Source organism: Juglans regia, chromosome 13 (assembly GCF_001411555.2).
Source record: "Juglans regia cultivar Chandler chromosome 13, Walnut 2.0, whole genome shotgun sequence".
Taxonomy (NCBI): Eukaryota; Viridiplantae; Streptophyta; class Magnoliopsida; order Fagales; family Juglandaceae; genus Juglans; species Juglans regia.
This window is the reverse complement of record NC_049913.1, coordinates 26,988,278-26,994,282: the sequence shown is the minus strand read 5'-3', so window position 1 is coordinate 26,994,282 and position 6,005 is coordinate 26,988,278. Positions and strand designations below refer to the sequence as shown.

Sequence of the window (6,005 nt, the reverse complement as noted above, 5' to 3'; positions counted from 1 at the left end):
CAGTCGGTAACCAAAATTTGCTTGCTTTGCGTTCTATGCATGATTCATGGAAGTTGCTTCGGCATTACATTTTCTCATTCATAATTCATTGTCCCACAGATCTGCGTATGCCCTCCTATGCTCTTTATTGGTTGTAATACATAGATTCTGGATATGTATAGAAGATATTCTTTTATATCGCATTTGTATGCCCTCTCATAATCGGGAAATCTGCTGACAATCAAGCTTGCCTTATACAATCCTAAGGCACTCTAAATAAAAGCAATGCATGTGTACTCTCTCAAAAACGGAATGGATATAATGCTGGTAGAGAATAATTGCTATAAAGTAGGACTATCATAATATGGATGCTTTACCTAATGGTGTGAAAGGGGTCCGACTGTCATGCCGACCACACAACTGTCTATACCATTGAATTACAATTGTCAGGATCAACAGATATCATGATCTGATTGAACCCCGTTGCTCGATGGCTTGCCAATTTGTAAACAATCTATTGGCGGTATAGTGGGAGGTCCTCAACTCTCCAAAAGTCTGCCAGCAGAAGGGATCATACATGTGATACTTCTCTTGCTGTGGCTTTAGCTGTATTGCAGTTAGTGTTACATCTATACATGGAAGACCGTCACTGCAAGCAAAGTGCACAGGCTTGACCGTGTATGTCCCCCTTATCCTCTCATAGTTGATTCCTGATAGAGCCACAGCTGATGTTTGGTTTTTGCATGTCCTTTTGTCACAATAGTATTGGTCAATCACAATTGGAATTTGAACTTCAGAAACTTGAATGTTTGAAAAGAGTACCCCCTGCACAGAGCCTGATCCTCCCTGCAGATTTAGTATTTGAATTCATTAGCAACAACATGCATTGTGATATAATTTGTCAGATTGGGTTCTTTAGGTTTCAAATTTTGATTTGATTTCTTTTAGTATTTTGGTTAACATCAAAACTTCTTTTCAAGGTTTCCAAATTCCTTAGAAACTTTTGAAATCCTAGAAACCATATTTTGAACTGGGTCAAATTCACAAAAATGTGAGTATTTTTTTAAAATTAGTTTCTAGACAATACAACTGGTTGACACTCTTTTGGAATTCAAAATAGACATGTTGAATTATATTGAAGGAAGAAAACCATTGGCTGGGCAAAGTTAGTAACAACCAAAGGATGAAGTGCTTAGATATCAATGTTTGCCTGACTCTATTGAAGTTTATCTGCCTTCCGGTCAAAGGATAATTTCATCCCCATAAATATGGGGGGATAGTGGATGAGATCAGGTTTAAGCATCCCAAGTGCTTGAATGCCTTGCAATTAGAAATAAAAACTTGATCTTCCTTCACAATATTCCAGATTTTGTTACTTTTAACTTGTTGATTTTTTCAATCATATAATCAGAAATGGTATCAATACCTGCCATGTCTTGATTCTGACACCATTCATAGTGTTCTGCATAGTGACGTCTCGGACGGTAATGTTAGAGACACAGGCTTTGGTGCTATCCTTTCCTAGACTTCCAATGCTGATTCCATGTCCTGGCCCACAGTTCACATTGTGTATGTATATGTTTGAACATCCAGTTTGTATAGAAACACAGTCATCTCCTGCACATGCCGTGAGAAATTCAAGTCTTTTTTTTTAATTGTAGCCAGCTTATCACATTTTATTTCAAGGTTAGTGCTCCCTGCTCGCTTTTCACGTTGTTTATGTATAAGATCTGAGCTTTTAGTTTTTATATAAATGCAGTCATTTCCTGTTCCAAGGATCTGGTATTTAGAACTAAATTTAGCTTATACTAAATGTATGGGACCTGTTTAAAGTTCATGCTATATTAGCTACATCAGCCTTATATAAGTACTAATAAACAAAGGGGAGAAGGATTGGGAAGAAGATGTTCTAGTTGCTGATGAAGACAAAGAAACTACAGGAAGAAAAAAAAAAAAACAAAGTGTTATTGTTATCTACGGGGTTATGACCTAATCCTCCAATGGATGTGCCACTAGTGATTCCAGAGATGACGCGCGTCATATAATTGCTAGAGCCTTGTGTCAGACTGTAAATGGCCAGAGATTGTTGCTCTGAGGAATAAGGCTTTGGCAGGATAAGATTGTGTCTGTGTTTTCATTACCCTAACTCAGTTATCTCAATTAAGGAATCTTTCCTCTCTGTTATTTCTATATTCATTCAAGTAATGTAATTTTGATCTATGACACTATAGGTTGTGTTCTTGATTCTTGCTCAGTTTGTGACCACTTAGTGTCTGATCAATTGTCAAATGAAAAATTGTAGAAGTAATTAATTACCACAGGCAAGATTGCTGCTGTGAATTAGAACGTCTTTGGAGTTCTGTAGATGGATTCCATCTGTATTGGGACTGTCACCAGGAGATGAAACACTTAAATCATGGACCAACACTCCCATGCAGTTGTCAAACTTCAGGTGGCACTGGGGACTACTTTGAATTGTTATGCCTGTGACTGTCACATTAAAACTCCCGTAAAACCTGAGTGCCTGTGCAAGGAGAATGCAGCAATTCTGTTAGAGGATGGCTTGGCCATGATGTATGCAGCCAATTTCAAGTCTTGAAGTGGTCCTTACAGTTGGCTTGATGCTTGGCATTATCCTCCCTAGCTGGCTTCTTATCTGCCACCCAGTTGTTGGAGAAGCAAGATTATGATCAGTTTCAGATAAATGAGAATGTAAATGCAGGGGAAAATACAAGTTGAGGTGAATTGTTACCGGTGCTGACAGGTTCTTTTCAACAGTGCTATTTAATGGGACAATGAGTTCTATTTCATCATCAACAACAGGATCATCGAAAGGGGCATCTTGCCACCAGACTGAGCCTCTTCCATCAATGACACCTTTTCCCTGGATGGTAATTCCTCTTAGCTTTGTGAACTCAAGCCATTGTAGCAGACCTTTGCCCCAAACTTTGGAGTTCGTTGGAGCAATGATTGTGCCATCCAACTGAGAAAAAGCATCATCACTTCAGTATTTAAGTTAAAATTACCAGTCTTTGTTATTTACTATTGGATAGTAAGAGAGGAGGAGAGCCATGATCAAAGGTGAAAGCATTGTTTAGAGTAGACATGGCTGGATTATACTCATTCATCTAAGCAAATTGGTTGTTTCCAGAACAACTTTGGATTGTAAAATTCCATTAACAGTTTCAATTCTAACTTTGTTATTTGTATATAAATGGTCACAACTTAATACCTGAAATACAATGTTTGGTTGACAGTATGGACCAGAGAACGAAATGGGTCCCACAAGGAATACATAATTTGATGGAATGATCATCACTGATGCCTCCACTTTACACGCAGCAGCCCATGCAGCTTGGAATGCCTGCGATTCACTGTAAAATTAATCTTATTGTAATAACACATTTACATTAATTAATTAATTACAGATTAAACTATAAAATAATAATTATAAGCGCATCGTTACCTGTGCAAGAGCAACTGTATTTCGTAATAAAAAAAAAAGGTTAGTGTTGGCTTGTGCTGAACTGTACACAATAATTGTTGGAATCGTGGCTCAACTGCCGTAACGGGAATCAATTTTTTTTTTTTTTTTTTGTTTAATTGGTGCGGATGTCACCAGCTGTTTTGGCTAGTTCTTTCTTTTTCTTTTGTCTTCTACCTTTTTTTGTATAGCTAATTATTTGATGTATTCCGTACTAAATGTGTCCCTTTTTTAAGGCATGGTCGGTCGGTCAGTCTCATTTGTTACTACAAACTAAACGTTTTAATTTGTGATTGTGTAACCCTATGATCCTTAAAATGTCCTGAAAAACTTGCATTGCTTTCTAGATGACACATCTATATTCATATATAGTACCCGAATGGACACAAATGTTGCTATATATGATCAGGTTCAAATTTCTAGTTGAAGAAATTCATGGGTTTAAATCATCTCATAAAACCGATTCATTAAAAGAGGATTACTCATTTTTTATAAACATACTTAAGACCTTATCAACAAGCAACGTGAGATTATTCCTTTGTTTTTTTTTTTTTTTTTTTTGGAAAAGAAAAACAGAATATTTATTATGAATTGACTCAACAACGCTGCTAAGAATTATCTACATTTTTTTTTTCCAGTTGTAATTCTTGCATTCGCCGAATTTTCGAGGGAAAAAAATGAACTTTCTGTAATTATCTGAATAATTTTGAATCTTTGCATGCAAACCATATAATGATGCCAAGCAACAAAAGACATTTTCCCTTGCACGTTTTTTTTTTCTTCAATTAGTCACAGAATTGGAGAATAACCTGTGTGTCATCGGTGCTTCCATCACCCTTGGCTTCAAAATCTAGCACGTTGAAGGTTGCGGAGTGCCCACCACCATTGTGGCCTTTCTCTGGTGGCGGTGGCCGCGGCAGTGGCGGGCTTGACGGTGTGCCCTTTTTTGGTGCAGGAGATGGAGGTGAGGGAGCTTTGTGAGATGGAGGTGAGAGAGCTTTGTGAGATGGAGGCTTCGGTTTTGATCCTCCACTACTATGGTGGTGGTTGCCATTGCTGTGACTCTTTCCTTTCTTCTTAAACAGAGAGCCTGAGGAAACTCTACTTTTCCTCCAATGCTTCCCTCTTCTCGCATTGCAAGTCTCGAATTTTGATGACCAAAGAAGTAGAGCAATGAGAAGCATAAATGTGAGGCTTCTGTAGCTCAACCCACTCATGCTTGCAATTGTTGTACCGGAGAGAGAGAGAGAGAGAGAGAGAGAGAGAGAGAGAGAGCTACTTAAAAGATGGCCAAAATGAGTGATGGTTGGGTTTATATAGGAAGAGAAGTACTACTCCAAGGCTGCAGAAGACTCTGCAGACATAAGCACAGATATATTATTTTGGTAGGCTTTTTGCGTTTCATTCATTCTTCCTTCATTTTCTGTGTTCCTTGTCATTTATTAATTATCTTGTTTTCTTTTATGTGAATTTTGGTTGGAATTTGCTTTACTTAGCAGATAGGTCCCATTGTGCATTCCTCGTTGCATGTGACTCACAGTCCAGTCTTGCTTGTCCAAAAACGTCCTTAATCAATTATCAAAATATGCCAAACTTTGCCATCCTTTGCTATCTGATTTTCTTTTTCCTTTCTATAAAATAACATATATAGATAAAACAATCTTTCTTTAAATTAAGGAATTTCATGGAGAATAAAATAAAGATGAAAATTGGTGTACTGGTTTACCATTTATGAAAAATAATCATGTAAGACTACATCTTACAAGTTTTGCTATTTTTTTTTTTTATATATATACATTTGGAGAGAGGGCGGTTTCGAACTCAAGACCTCCATTTTGGAGGCTGTGGATTTATGTCAATCGAGCTACAGGTTTTGGCAAGTTTTGCTACTTGTAAGTTGTAATATGCTCTCTTTCCTGATTTATTTGGCTTTCCAGCTCCGAGGTCTCATAGCTGCATAACATATTTAACTAGTGCTAATAGAATAATCCAAAATTTAGTGTAAAAGCCAAAAAAAGAGACACGTGAGTGGGTCTATAAGGTGTCAAGGGCCGGCACTGATTATAACAGCTCTATACGGTCACATGCATGCAAGCAAGCCTTCACGGGCTGGGACTTTTTGTGCTTTGTCTTCTTAACCCGCGCACCCATATGGCTTTCAACAAACTTGAGGCTGTCTCTTGTCATGCTTTGCTTCTCTTTCTCCTTTCCTTTTCTTCCACCAAAAATTCCTGTTTCCCAATGATGGAAGAGAGAGAAATATGAGTAAAAAGCAACTGAAACTAACTGTCTTCCAACAGAACAAATGGCCATGAGGGTTTTAAATTTTTTCTTCTTTCTTTTTCCTTTTCTTGCACTTGTACTTGAAGAAAACAATTTGAAAGAAACCTCCATGCGCCCATAGTTATACATCTGTAGAGTAGTAATAATTAATGAAAGACTCAAGTGTGCTTGTGTCCAGCTTAAATTGCCATTTAATTCACAAAAGAAGCTTGGGAAAATGGGTTTCTTTCAGATCACATGTTTAATTCCTGTACGTGGA

The 6,005-nt window shown here is 37.5% G+C and overlaps 1 pseudogene; it reads right to left on the bottom strand.

Moving 5' to 3' along the window:
* Positions 1 to 360: 360 nt before the first annotated feature.
* Positions 361 to 4,752, bottom strand: LOC109004007 (annotated as a pseudogene).
* Between the last annotated feature and the right edge of the window lie 1,253 nt (positions 4,753 to 6,005).